The sequence below is a fragment of the Vulpes vulpes genome, chromosome 8, assembly GCF_048418805.1.
Source record: "Vulpes vulpes isolate BD-2025 chromosome 8, VulVul3, whole genome shotgun sequence".
Lineage (NCBI taxonomy): Eukaryota > Metazoa > Chordata > Mammalia > Carnivora > Canidae > Vulpes > Vulpes vulpes.
In genome coordinates, this window is record NC_132787.1 from 11564783 (window position 1) to 11580523 (window position 15741).

A 15741-nucleotide genomic window follows, 5' to 3' on the forward strand; every position below is an offset into this window, starting at 1 on the left:
TTCTGAGGGGTGGAATTTGAGATGATAACTTTATTTTTGCTGAGAAGCAAAGAAAAGCTAAGGAGCTAGGGGTGGAGGGGATTGAAATAGCTTTGCCTTTCAATACTTAGTTTTGAGCAAGTTACTTAATAACTATTTTTCAGTTTCCTCCTCTGTAAAATGAGTGCAGTAATCGTCTTACTTCATAAAGCCATTGTGAGAATTGAATGAGTTAATGTCCACAAAACACTTAAGATAATGTTTGGCATATAGTGAGTTCTCAATAAATGTGAAGTTCTTTGTCTCCTTTCCCACCCCCCCACCCCCGACTCCTTAGTCTTTGTCATGCTAGACATTCTTTTAAATAAACATGTATCATTTTTTACATAAACAAATTGATTTAAAAAACAACAAAATCCACATTTGGTTTTAAAAACTGGTTTGCTTCCAGTGCTCTGCAAGGAACGTATCTGGTAGCTTTAACAACAAAATGATGATGCAATCAATGCAAAAAAAGGCCCAGATCAGGAGAGGATATAATGTTTATTTATGGAAAAGGATATTGAAACTTATGGACTCAAATTACACAAAGCACAAAAGCACAGTAAACTGCCTGGTAGTGGTATGGACTTTTCAGTCCCCAGTGATTTCCATGTGCACACAGAATTCGGTTATGACTAGCTGCACTGAGTAAGGATTCTGCAGACTTACCCTGCCATTCTCACAGGATTTTCACCTCCTTCTTTTCCCCACCTCTTTCTATGTCCCCCCATCTTGACTGTTCTATAGGCTCAAGCTATATGTCTGCCCACTCATCAGCCACAAAATAATACCAACATAATTTTGAATACTTATCAAGAGAATGTGTGAGGCTAAGGGCAATTTCCCAGATAGGCCTAGAATCCCTCAAAATTACTCACCTTCAGAACTTTCTGAGGTTAATCCTACAACACACCTAAGGGAAGTGACCAAAGAAAGAGGAAAATAAAGGAATGTGAGAAGACATAGAAGAAAAGATAAAAACAAAAGAAATCAAATTCACTTATTTATTGTTTTTAAAGATTTATTTATTTATTTATGATAGACACAGAGAGAGAAAGAGAGGCAGAGACACAGGCAGAGGGAGAAGCAGGCTCCATGCCGTGAGCCCGAGGCAGGACTCGATCCCGGGACTCCAGGATCGCACCCTGGGCCAAAGGCAGGCTCCAAACCGCTGAGCCACCCAGGGATCAAATTTAATATCAGAAATCAAATTTAATATCAGAAATCAAAACTCAAAGCTTAAATTGGGATAAAGAAATGTTTTAAAAATGATTTTGTAAAGTAATATACCAAAATATACAATAATTGTTCATAGCAAACATCATAGAAGATATTTACATATAGCAAAATTTCCCAGAAATATAAGAAATTGATAAAGCCACTATCATAGAGTTGATCTTTAATAGACTTTTTTTCAGAATTTGCATGTCAAGAAGACCAAAAATAAACAGATGTATCAGAGGATTTTAATAATATAATAAATAAATACCATGTTATATGTCCACATTATATCCATATTTATAGAACTTAATAACCTGAAAAGAAAGTCTTTATAAACTTGTGTGTTAGGCAAGATTGCCTGAGATGAGATTTGCTTATAAGTGAACACTAACTCAAAATAATGGTGACTTAGAGAAGATAGAAGCATACTTCTTCCTCACATAAATGTGGGGTGTCCACTATCAATCTCCTTCTTGCCTGCTCCTTTGTCATTTCCTGTGAATGGCTTCTACCAGTGGTACAAGAACGTCCTTCTGGTTGTATCTAGCATGTCTACTTTCCAGCTAGCAGAGGGGAAGGAATGGAAGGGAAGAGCCTGCTCCCAGCTTTTATTGCAACTTTTGGGTAATATCACAAATTACTTATACTTATATTAGTTTGGCCCAGAACCTATTCTCATGGACATACCTAGTTGCAATGGAAGTTGGGATATTTTTACATATTTTTCATTTGAGCCCAAATGAAAATTGTCATATCTACTATAGAAAAAGAAGGAAAAGGAGGAGGAGGGGAGGAGAAGAAAAAGAGGGGAAGGATAAAGAGGAAAGGAAGAAGAGGAAGGAGGAGAAGGATGAGAAGAGGAAGAAGAAAAGGGAGAAGAAGAAAAAAGGGAGAGAAAGAGGAGAAGAAGGGGAGAGTAGATATTGAGGGGAAATAATCACCAAGACACCTTACACATAGAAAATGTGTCTTTTCTATACTTCCTTTATTGGATAATTTGGCTGGTAACAGAATTCTAATTTGGACAATTTACCTGTAAAATTTGCAAGACATTGCTCTATTGTCTTTTAATTATCAATATTGTGTGTATTAGAATTCTCCAGAGACACAAGACATATATATCTTATTTTATATGTATATAAATATGTATACATCTTTTAAAAGAAGATTTTATTTATTCAATTTAGAGAAAGAGAGAGAGAGAGAGAGCTCATGTGAGCTGGAGGAGGGGCAGAGTGAGAAGGAGAGGGGGACTCTCAAGCAGAATCCTGATGAGCCCGATGCAGGGTTCAATCTCATGACCCTCCATTAATATATACAATAATGTGCCATTATACATAAAAAATGAATATTACTCAGCCTTATGAAAAGGATATCCTGACACTTGTGACTACATAGATGAATCTGGAGGACTTTACACAAATGAAATGAGGGAGACACAGAAAGACAAACACTGCATGATCTCACATGTAGAATCTGAAAAAGTTGAACTAATAGAAGCAGAGAGTGGAATGGTGGTTACCAGAGGCTGGAGGGTAGAGGAAATGGAAAAGTGTTGATCGGAGAGTACAAAGTTTCAGTTATCAGTTGAATCAGTTTTAGGGATCTAATATGTGGCATGGTGGGTACAGTGAATAATACTGTATTGTATACTTGAAATTTGCTGAGAGAGTAAATCTGAAGTGTTTTCATCACATACACACACTGATTGGTAACTACCTGAGGTGATGAATATACTAATTAGCTTGATTGTGGCAATCATTTCACAATGCAAGCATATATATAAAAAATCGTATTGTACACCTTAAATATAGAATTTCTACTTGTCAGCTATACCTCTATAAATCAGGGGAAAAGCATCCTAGTCCATGAACAGGAGAAGATGAGTTGTCCCAGCTCAGGTAGTGAGGAGGGAATAAAGGCAAAAATTCCTCCTTCTTCTGCCTTTTGTTTCAGTCAGGAGCTCAATGGATTGGGTGATACTCACGGACACTGGGGAGGGCAATCTGCTTTATTGAAGCCACCCATTCAAATGCTAATCTCATCCAGAAGCACCCTCACAGACACCCCCAGAAAAAAATGTTTAATCTGAGGAATCCCTTGGCTCAGTTGATTCAAGATAACCATCACGTTGTTGAGAACGCGGATTCTTGAGCTCCTGTATGTGGCCTGATTTTCTTGAAACTGTTAGGAGGATCTCTTAAATGAAGATCATTTTTGTTTTCATTCAGCTGGGTAATTTCCCTCGGAGTTCTGAAATTTCATGATGATTCACACACTTTCTCCCCTCAATGTGCTGGTTATTCAGTAATACTTGGATTTGGACATTTGGTCCTTCATTTCTTGAAGGAAATTATCTTGGATACTTTCTCTGTGCCTTTTATTTCTCATATTTCTAATTTCCAAGAATAGTTTTTTGCTCCCGGAATGTTCCTTTTAATAGCATCTTGTTCTTGTTTCAAAGATACACATTTTTACCTCCCCGAGGACATTAATGACTTTGCATGATCTCAGTCACCGTTTCTTTTTGTTCTTTGTTTTTGTCTTTCATGTTATTTTTTTTTAATTAATTTTTATTGGTGTTCAATTTACCAACACACAGAAAAACACCCAGTGCTCATCCCGTCAAGTGTCCACCTCAGTGCCCGTCACCCATTCCCCTTGTCTTTCATGTTAGATCCAATCTAACGTGTGGTAATTCTGACCATCTTCCCACATTTAATGTTGAGGTACCTAAAAGTCGAGTGGAATTCCTGTGCATGGGTTGGATTTATCACCTGATGGGGTTTACTGTAGGTAATCTGAACTGATTTTCTGAGTATCTGTAGGTCTTTTTCTGAGGCTGGTCAGATCCCGGGGAAAGAATCTTCATTTACGCGGTTGAGCATCACTGTCAGAGAAAGGGGGCTATTTTTCTCTTAGTTTATACCTCCCCATCTATTTTTTTTTAAGATTTACATAATTTATTTGAAAGAGAGGGCACAAGCAGTGGGGAGAGGGAAAAGCAGGCTCCCCACTGACTGAGCAGGAACTCCTGGTGTGGGGCTCAATCCCAGGACCCTGGGATCAGGGCCTGAACCGAAGCCAGATGCTCAACCGATTGAGCCCCCCAGACAGCCCTCATCTCCCTGCCTTTAAAGCACCCTCATTGTCAGTTGAGGCTGATGTACCCAAATTTAGTCTTCTTGCACAAACTCTCTACCAGGTAGACTCCAGGCTTCTGTCATCAGGGAGGAATGGCATTGTGCAGAGGCACAGGGTTGAGGATAAGGAGGGGGCGTGAAGGCCTAAGGGCTTCAGCTAATTCTCTTTCGTTGTATCAGTTCCCTACTTTCAGGTGCACCTGGTGTTTCCCCAGGATTCTTCGATTCAAGTGGCTTATTTCCAAGCTTTCCCCACTGATCCTTAGAGTTCAGCAAAGAAATTGGTCAGTAACTCCTTGTTCATTTGCTTTCTAGTTCTCCACTTTCTGTTGCCACTTTCAACTTCTTTCCTGTTCTCTTTGTCATGTGAGTTTATGCCTCTCTTGCTTTTACTATCATTTTAGTGAAGAAACAAAGGTAACTATGTGAATTCAAGTCACAGTGTTTAATTCAGCAATCTGTGGTTTTTTATTTTTATTTTTTTAAAGATTTTATTTATTTATTCATGGGAGACAGAGAGAGAGAGGCAGAGACACAGGCAGAGGGAGAAGCAGGCTCCACGCAGGGAGTCCGACGTGGGACTTGATCCCAGGACTCCAGAATCATGCCCTGTGCCAAAGGCAGGCACTAAGCTGCTGAGCCACACAGGGATCCCCAATCTATGGTTTTTTAATGTAAAGTTTTAATTCTCTTTTCTATCAATGCTTCTCACTTTACTCTCTACGTTTTTAGTGGCCCTAACTATATGCAGAAGATTCATTCAGCTAACCTGGCTGTTTTAAGCTCTACCTGCTTCCAGAAAGTTCCTTACCCTACCTCACACATCTGAGTTTATTAAAGGAGCTAAATTTCTCTAGTAATTTGTACTTATTGAGCACTAAGTATGATGTTTTCCCTTTATATGTAGTATCTCATAAAATCTTTTCAACAGTTCGAGGACTTAGATAATATGGTCTGCTGAGTGCTCACTTTGGCAGCACATATAATATATTTTTTAAAGATTTTATTTATTTATTAATGAGAGATACAGAGAGAGAGGCAGAGAGAGAGAAGCAGCCTCCATGCAGGGAGCCCAATGTGGAACTCAATCCTGGGACTCCAGGATCATGCCCTGGGCCAAAGGCAGGCACCAAACCTCTGAGCCACCCAGGGATCCCAGCACATATAATATGATCTGCAGATCCCCACTTGATAGATGAGGAAACAGGTAGACACCATATGATATTTGCCTAAGGCAAAGAAACTTATAAGTGGCAAAACCAGACTTCAGGGGTCTTATTTTTAACCCCAGAGCAACAAATATTCATCCTGTTACTTTGTTGCTATTTTTTTTCTATTACTTTATTGTCTTTTTGGAGAAAATGTAGTTAATTACTGAATGAATCATTTAATTTTTATTTCTAAAGGACCTTCCTCTTGGTTTTTATATTAATGCCATTTCAGGTCATTTGGGGTGGGTCAGTTTATTAGGGTGATACACTGCGCCTTTCACTACCCTCATGCCCCAGGAGGCCAGTTTGTCTCATACTTTAACTTTTGACAGCTTAGCACTATATCCACAGCTCTGTAACTATATGTGATACAATAGATTCATTTGGTAAAATGTTTATTTTTAAAAAACTCTCAAGTCTGCTGATCACTTGCCAACTTTTTTGTAGCAAAATATCATCTGTAAAATTAATTTATGATATTTTTAACCTTATGCCAAACATTTTGGCATGCATTTTGCTTACAGAATAATCAACCTACCCTGTAAAAAGCAAACAAAGAAAACACCCCTGATAACTACTTCCCCACACAAAACTGACCAAAGATATATACAGAATCTGTATATGTTCACAAGTATCTTTACTTGGAATGGTTTTAGAAAAATATTAAATATAAAATTTTTATTATAAATTCTTTGGATGATTCTCACTGCCTTGTGGGTCAGTCTCTACCTTTGTAAAATTAAGATTTATATATCTATTTTGCCAGGGTGAAAAGAGAATCAATGAAGAAATGTGATGGTGATCAAATGTCTGAAAATCTACAATTATTCTTTCTCCTTAAAAAAAAAAAAAAAGCCATGATATTTCAGTGATGCCTTAATGGACCCAGGGAATAAACTGTGTATTTCTGGCTTAATATATTAAAGAGAAGTTTCTCATTGATCCCAGCCAGCCTACATCCCACTCCTTCCTTCTAGGGTTCCTGCTTAACCAATGATGAAGAGTGGCTTGTTACTCAGTTTTTGTCGTGTAAATATCGTTTCCTTAATCATTTAAACTTAGTTAACCCCTGGTTATTATTAAATAAAATTAGGAAGCACAAACATTGTGTATGGACATTATCAGTAGTTACATAGATCTTTAGCTTAATTTAGCTTAATTTTAATGGCTGCATAATCTCCCATCATTTAGAGGATTTATTTTTATTTTATTTTATTTTTTTTCATTTAGAGGATTTATTTGATCTATTTGTTAATCTTCCTGATTGTTGGACCTGGAAGGTTTAGTTTGGGGGTACTTCTGATGATGGACTGAAGCAAAGAGTTAGGTGAAGGACACCAGCCCAGAGCAGAGTGGTAGTTGTTAAGTTATAACCTTCTATTATTCCAGGATTTTTAGTGAATACTCATTAAAATTGACCACATTTTCTCAGATATACTATTATGAAATTAAAAGGGAAACCCACTCCTCTGTGAAAGGAATGATGGCCACAGTGACTAGGCTCAGTGGCATGGTGATCTTACAGATGTCATTGTCAATCAAAGACAGTGGCCGTTGGATATAGGGAGGCCAAAGAGAAGGGACCAAGACCCTGCTCCCCTTAGGCCCCATGAGGTGGGCTGGACTGCTTAGATATAGCTGGATGACACTCGGGGGGAGAAATTTCCACACTGTAAGACCAGGTGAGAAAGACCTAAGAGAAGGTGTTTTGGTAAATCAGTTTATGACAGAAGGTATCACAATCTATTTTATTTAATAGTATTCACTTACATTTTGGTTTTGGATTGTGAGCACTTAGCATGGTCCATGCCTCAGCCATCTTTGCATTACTAATGTCTAGAATATTAAACTAAAGTGTGGTAGCACTGACATTAGATGATGTACCAGGGCATGCCCAATCGGTCATGGAAGACAGGAGACCTCATTGGAGGCCAACCTCTTGGCCAGCGGCAGTGCCAGCCCTTGTGGAAGGAGCACGGAGAGTTAAGCCACTTTGAAATGATGCAGCAACTGATTGACATCAGCAGTTGAAGAAGAGCACACATTGGCCTGTATGCAGAATGGAAGCAAATATAGGAGTGGGGAAGCAGAAAAATTATAGACTTTGTATATTTAATATACAGATTTATCTAGAAATTATAACTAAAATGGGATTTCCACAGGTTGTTTAATAAGAAGCTTTTAAAGAAGGGGGAAGTGTCAGTCAGGGTCGCAGGAGCTTCTGGAAAGCATGTTCAAATTCGATAACTGAGGAGCGGTTCAGGAAGAAACAATCCACCAATGTGTAGCCAAGGTTTAGGGAAGACCACATCTGGGTGCTGGAATACTCCAGGACATATGACAGTGGGGATCTATGATCACTTCTAAGGCTGCAGGGGCAGAGGAGGAAGGTGGAGGTTGTTAGAACCCCTGAGAGCATCTCCCACTGGGCAAGTCCAGTTGAAGAGGAGGGGGGCATGGAGCCTGTTGATAGAGTCCTTAGAGGTCAGCCTCCCGGAGATCAAACCTGGGTGAGAGGGGTGGCGTGGACGGGGTCTGCAGGGCAGGTGGGAGATGCCCTGCACAAGGTGTCCGTAGACACACCAGTTTTTGAGAAAGCTAAGCCTTGAGCTAGCCAGTGCATGTGTTTATATCTGTTATCATGAATTTAAGGTAACTTTTCATTCTGATATAATTTCAAACTGGAAAAGTTACAAAATAGGAACCCTTATATATCCTGTACTCGACATTTTGTCCCATTTGCTTTATTATTCTCTCTCTCTCTCTCTCTCTCTCTCCTTCGCCCTCTCTTCTCCTTATCAACCTCCCTCTCTCTGTTTTTTTTTTTTAATTTAAATTCAATTGGCAACATACAGTGTAACACTCAGTGCACATCACATCACATGTCTCCCTCTCTCTTGTTCTAGGTTTTTTTCCTCAAATGTTTCAAAATAAGTTGGACATATTTTGTCTCCTTTACCCTAAACACTTCAGTGTGTATTTCCTCAGCATAAGGATATTCTCTTACACAACCATGGTACAATAGTCAAAATCAAGAAGTTTAGGCATGACACAATTCTATTACATTCTATACAGCTCAAATTCAAATTTTATCAATTATCTCAATAATATCCTTTGTAGCTTTTTCCTTTTTTTTTTTCTGGTCCAAGATCTAATTGATGCTCATAGATTGCATTAAGTAGTCATATCTCTTTATTCTCCTTTGACTAGGAATATTTTCTCAGCTTCTTTTTTTCTTGATCTTGACTTTTTTTGCTGCTTTTATATTTGGGCTAAATCTCTACTTTTGTATTCCTGTCATCATAGAATTGATTCCCCTTCCTTCTTTCCTTTTTCCTTTCCTCCTTCCTTTCTTCTTCTTCTTCTTCTTCTTTTTTTTTGTTAAAGGTAAAAAGTTTTCTGTAATAACAAAAATTGTATTTTAATAGTTTCAAGGATATTGACTTATTTCCTTGAGACTACAATATGCTATAAGAAACTACATTTATAGGAATATTTATTGCAGAAGGCCAAGTCAATTAACCTAAGGTTTAAGCTGCATTAGAGGCAGTCATGCCATTTTTTACCATAAACCACAGTGGTAATTAATTCCCAAACACATCAGTGATCTAGATATAGTGAACTTACTCAGTATAAAAAGATAGTGTAATACTCTAAAAATTAGAAACATACTTACAGCTAATTTCTTTTTGTGAATTATATTTATAAAAAATAAAGTGAGAGATTAATTTTATTTTATTTTTTTTAAATTTTTATTTATTTATGATAGTCAGAGGAGAGAGAGAGAGAGAGAGAGAGAGGCAGAGACACAGGCAGAGGGAGAAGCGGGCTCCATGCACCGGGAGCCCGACGTGGGATTCGATCCCGGGTCTCCAGGATCGCGCTCTGGGCCAAAGGCAGGTGCTAAACCGCTGTGCCACCCAGGGTTCCCGAGAGATTAATTTTAAATACAATGAAGAATTTCAATTTATTTGATGGGTGGTTGGAGATCGTAGCAGTCCCTGTAACGATATTGGATGTTGGAGGCTGAGACCTAAATTCTTTTAGGATTGACATGCAAGTCAGAATTGCTCTAGTGTGGCCTAGGAATACAGAAAATACGAGTTCCATATACATCAAGTGATGTGTACTTTTTTCTTTTTGCTGATCTAGTATCTATTACTAGAGCACAACTGACTACTGTTAACTAAGCGTCTACTATATGCCAGATCCTTCACAATTGCCTAACTTAATCTTCACAATAATCCTGCAGAGGTTGATGCTATTTAACCTATTGCACAGATGTGGAAACCAAGGCCCAGAGAGGCTCAGTAACTGGACCTAGCTTAGGAAAAGTGTTATTTGCTTTTGCATTTACATTATATTCACTTACATCTTAGTTTAAAAAACTTAAATTATTAAGAGGTCAGTTGATGAGCAAAAGATCTTAGACATGTCTTCAATTCTGTTTGGATGTTACTGATGATGTAACCATGTTTACCGTAATTTTGAAGGATAGAAGAAACTTGCTTTATGTGGGGAAAAAAAACAACAAGAAAAATACAATTTTATTCGGAGTATTTTGATAGCCTTTTTATTCCCAAGTTCAAAACATCCACAATTCAATCCTTCTCTCTTCTCCCCCTACCTCCACCACCAACTCTCACTGCCCAGTGCACTTTTATGCCTATAAAAGTAGGAGCTATGTGTGTATCTGGGCAGGTGGCCCCGTGTATGTTAGACCAGGACAAAGAGTGACCACATGGACAGCAGGCTCAGGATAACACGAAAAGTCCCCCTCAGCACGGTGTGTCTCAAACGAAGACCCGAGAAAGCCTGATTTTTGCATCTTTGAATAACATACATGGAAATAATTCTCCTTTATCAATCACGCTATGGAGAAGTATTATACGTTTTTATGCTTAACATAACATTTCAGAGTAACAGGGAGGCCCCCGGGTAGCAAAGACCAAACACACACAGTCAGGATTTTAGAATCAATTTCCTTCCCTGGGCGTGGAAGCAGAGGGAGCGGAAGTAAGGGGAGTCTCTGAATCTCTGAATCAGTGTGATGCAGCTGAGGCATGTTTGTTAACTTCACACTGCTCCTTCTGTGGCCAGTTTAAAAGGTAATAACAGAACGCGCTGTTGCACGTTCCAGGTTCAAGGGGAAAACCTCACAATGTCATAAAATGAGAGGTAAATCATATGTTTCGGAATTAGCAATAAATGAGGCAGATGCTCTCACAATCATGTGGGTATATCCAGGGAGGCATCAAAGATCTTGCAGGATGATTCTTCCTTAGATTAGCACTGCCTAATTAAGAATAATTGAATTATGGGCGCTGCTTGTGAGGCTTGTATCATTTGTCTTGTTGATAGTAACTCCGAAATACAGCCACACTTGAATGAATTCGCTGATAGGTATTGAAGGAGAAGGAAACTGGCTCAGTGGGCTAATCGGAAGGGCTGGACCAGTGGTGGGGAGGCTGTCTTCGCCACTGCACATGGTGACCTACTGCTTCGTGTAATATGGTATCGAACAGGTCAGTTGAGTCCACTGCCTCAGTTTCTCAGTTGGTGAAGCTGGAAAACACATGCAGTTCAGACCCACGTAGACTTCTGCTCATCTCAACAACCCATACTAAACACCAGTGGCACCCAACTCCACTTTGATGAAGACTAAAGGGACACTGTGCCCTGCTTCCAGTACAGGGCACTACTGTACTATATGTGCTATATGAAGGTCAAGGGAAGAGGCTGATTTGGAATATAGGACAGTCAGAGAAAGCCTGTAACTGACATAAACCAAAAAAACAAACAAAAAAACAAAACAAAAACAAAAACAAAGCCAAACCAGACCAAAACAAAAAAACCCAAAAAACCCAAAAAACCAAAAAACCAAAAAAACAAGGTCACCCCAGACTGGGTTTCATCCCTACATAGAAAAACCTAGAATATTTCCTGTAAACCATTTTATATCTGATATTTTCCAGGTTGGTATCTGAAAAGACACCATGACTGTTGGACTATAATAATCATGTAAGAAAGCCACTGTTTTTCCTTCATGAAGAGACTAACGGAAACTTGGTTCCCTAGGTCATTTTGCAGTTTTAAATTTAATACTTTGGGGGCAGCCAGAGTGGCTCAGCGGTTTAGTGCCGCCTTCAGCCCAGGGCCTGGTCCTGGAGACCCAAGATCGAGTCCCGCCTCGGGCTCCCTGCATGGAGCCTGCTTCTCCCTCTGCCTGTGTCTCTGCCTCTCTCTCAATCTCTGTGTCTTTCATGAATGAATAAATAAAATCTTAAAAAAAAAATAAATTTAATACTTTGGCCAGCCAATTCTTCTGAAGTCTGATTCTTTACCCTTCTGGAAAATAAATGTTTTCTTTTCTAGATGTTTCTTTCTGTCTTCCTTTGACAATCATCTCAAAGCCTTTGTGCAAAACTGCTAATCGTTTCTTGTGATTTATCCAGTCACATGCAAAGTCCTTTGGCTGATATGTCACAGCTTCTGAAATGCAACCTCGAACTCTTTCTCCACATTTGTGTCGCATCATTCCCCCCACATGGATGCTGTAGCAGCCAGGGAGACCATGATGGCTGGATTTCCCCCTCTGCCCCTTTGTTCACGTTACGCTTTCCAACTGCAAGATCTTCTACACATCTGTTTGTCAATGCCAGTTATATCCCCGTCTCCGGGCACTGTCTCAGCCCATGTTATCCATGAAACCTCCCTGGGTGGCTCACAGCACTCTTCCTTCTCTCAACTCCTAGTTTGTGTCACTCAGCACTTCATCATTTGTCGCTGGGTGAAGTGTCTGCGTTGACATATTATGCCTGCATACCTCGTCTCCTTAGATAGATGGTAAACTTCAACCCTTAAGTAAAATAGACTTTTTTTTAAAAAAAGATTTAATTTATTTATTCATGAGAGACACACAGAGAGAGGCAGAGACCCAGGCAGAGGGAGAAGCAGGTTCCATGCAGGGAGCCCGTCGTGGGACTCGATCCCAGGACCCCAGGATCACAACCTGAGCCAAAGGCAGGCACTCAACTGCTGAGCCACCCAGGCGTCCCAAATAGGCTTTTCTAATGCTGGTCTGATATTCAAGCTGAGGCTTGAAAATAGTACTGTACTATTTTGTCTGCTTTTCACATAATTGTGATTGCATTGTTGAGATGTGGAGTAAGTTGGGGGCATAGACTGCTCTTAAGAATTCTGTGCCAGGGCAGCCCAGGTGGCTCAGTGGTTTAGCACCGCCTTCAGCCCAGGGCGGGATCCTGGAGACCCGGGATCGAGTCCCAGGTCGGGCTCCCTGCATGGAGCCTGCTTCTCCCTCTGCCTCTGTCTCTGCATCTCTCTCTGTCTCTGTGTCTCTCTCATGAATAAATAAATAAAATCTTAAAAAAAAAAAAGAATTCTATGCCAAACCCCACTTTCCAACCTTCTACCAACACCTTGGGCAGATTGCATAGTTTTCCAGTCACTTTCTGTTATTAAAACAGTCCATTCCGGTTATAGACTTTGCGTATCTGATTCAGAACTCTCCCCCGGTCCTCTATCTAGAGGATGGAGAGAGGGACCAGGAGAAAGGACCAACACGGCTCTTCTCTGAGTGGCTGCAATCTTCGTGTTGCTTCCCTGGGATGCTGACGGCAAGTGATGATGCCCTCCTAGCAGAGTGCAAATGCTGCCTTTCGGGTGGGATTCCCATTGCCAAGTTCCCTGGTGGGATCTCCGGTTCCAAATCAGCCTCTTCCCTTGACCTCCTTTTGCTACTGGAGATGGCTCCTTTGGGTGCTGTCTGGTCAGATGATTCAAGCCCTGGAACTTTCTGTGCTTCCACCAGATGCACAGGAAAGTCCTGCTATTCACACTGGGCAGGGCAAGCGCTGGCCCTGTCCTCGCCCTTCTGTCAGCCTTGCTTCTCTTCTCACTTGGCCACATTCCCCTGCTCAGGCCACCAGGGAGCAGATGTGCAAGACCACTTTCTAAGCAGCTGTTAAGCTGAGAATGAGACGTCAGTGCCCCTTATTTATACACACTTGCATTTTTAAAAAAACTTGGGATGCTGTCTCACCCACCCTTGACTTATATGGTGAACAACAAGACAGCAATTTTGTGAAGCTACTTTCCTAAGAAAGGCTCTTTGTAAAAGTCATTCATTTTTTTTAAGATTTTATTCATTTATTCGAGAGAGAGAGAGAGAGAGAGAGAGAGAGACAGGCAGAGGGAGAAGCAGGCTCCATGCAGGGAGCCCGACGTGGGACTTGATTCCAGGTCTCCAGGATCAGGCCCTGAGCTGAGGGCAGGTGCTCAACCGCTGAGCCACCCGGGGGGTTCCTGTAAAAGTCATTCTTGATCAAAACTGGAAAATGAATAGCTGTTTCATTTCCAAAGGAGGTAATTCTAATGAAAACCTAAGATCTTCTCAGGCATCTTATTATATTATAAAAAGCACAGGATTCTTCTTTGTACCCGAAGGAGAGACTAATCCAACAGTTTATTTTTGGTCCTGAACCTTTCTAAAATTTATGATGTATACATTTCATTCTAGTAGACACAGCTTGGGACATCTGCCTAAATTCCAGACATCCTTCAGACGATCTTATTATAATTTATAGTCACCCATTCCTGCCATGTTTTCAGTTTAATCTTTTCTTTTTCTTTTTAAAATTTTATTTAAGTTCAATTTGCCAACATATAGTATAACTAACTCAGTCCTCATCTCCTCGTGTGCCCTCCTTAATTTTAATTTTTTAATTTTATGCTTCTTTTGTGCATTCTAATTTTGTATTCTCTATCTGATATTTCTAATTGCTGAAGTCCTGGAGGGCCTAATTTCTTATTTTTGCTGACTTTTGCCCATGGTGGCTTGTTTTCTGGTGTGTTTTGTAATTTTGGATTGCACCTTAATTTATTGTTTTGGTGCTTCCCAAACCAACCAGAGACTGAATTTTAATCTCAAATGCATTGAGGGTGGGCCAGGAGTCATAAATTCCAGGGGAGATTTTTATATTTAAACACCCTGAATTTCTGCCAAGACAGACAAGCCGCCATGCGTTTTCTCTTCGCTGCTGGCCAGCCAGCTTTCTTTTTCAATGAGAGTGAGCACTTTAGGTGGGGCTTCAGTTCTAAAACTCTACCTTTCTGCAAGCCCAACGCCTTGTTTCCCATCCCCAGGTAGCTATTAATTTTAAAACCACCATTTGCTTTGACATGGATGGAACTGGAGGGTATTATGTTGAGTGAGATAAGTCAATCAGAGAAGAACAAACATTATATGGTCTCATTCATTTGGGGAATATAAAAAATAGTGAAAGGGAATAAAGGGGAAAGGAGAAAAAATGAGTGGGAAATATCAGGGAGGGAGACAGAACATGAGAGACTCCTACCTCTGGGAAACAAACTAGGGGTGGTGGAAGGGGAGGTGGGCAGGGGGTGGGGGTGACTGGGTGATGGGCACTGAGGGGGGCACTTGATGGGATGAGCACTGGGTGTTATTCTAAATGTTGGCAAATTGAACACCAATTAAAAATAAATTTATTTTAAAAAAAAACAAGCCTGTAGATAATGGAAACTGGCAATCACCTTGAGGCCAACCGCTTTCAGTGTCAGTCTACAACGGTAGGTCACAGCTTGTTTTTTATTCTTGGTCCCTGGGAATTGCCCTTCATTTCCTCTCCCCACTTTGAAACATGAAGCTTGAACTCACAATCCTGAGATCAAGAGTCCTATCGTGTACTGACTGAGCCAGTCAGGTGCCTGCCTTTTTTTTTTTTTTTAATGGACTCAGTTATGCATTAGAAAAAAATGGCTATTATATTTGATCTGCTTTTTCTAGGCATCTTATAGAAGAACTTTTGAGGATCGCAAGTCTATTACTCTTTTAAGTTGCAAATCCTACCTATTTATATTACAGAATTTTTTCATATCTTATTCTGAAGGAGTATACGAATAAAACCTATTGTTTATTGAATGACTTTTATGTGCCTAGTGCCTTATATCTGTGATCACCGTTTTTTAAAAAAAGATTTATTTATTTATTAATGAGTTATACAGAGAGAGAGGCAAAGACATAAGTAGAGGAAGAAGCATGCTTCCTGCGGGGAGCCCGATATGGGATTCGATCCCAGGACCCTGGGATCACGACCTGAGCCAAA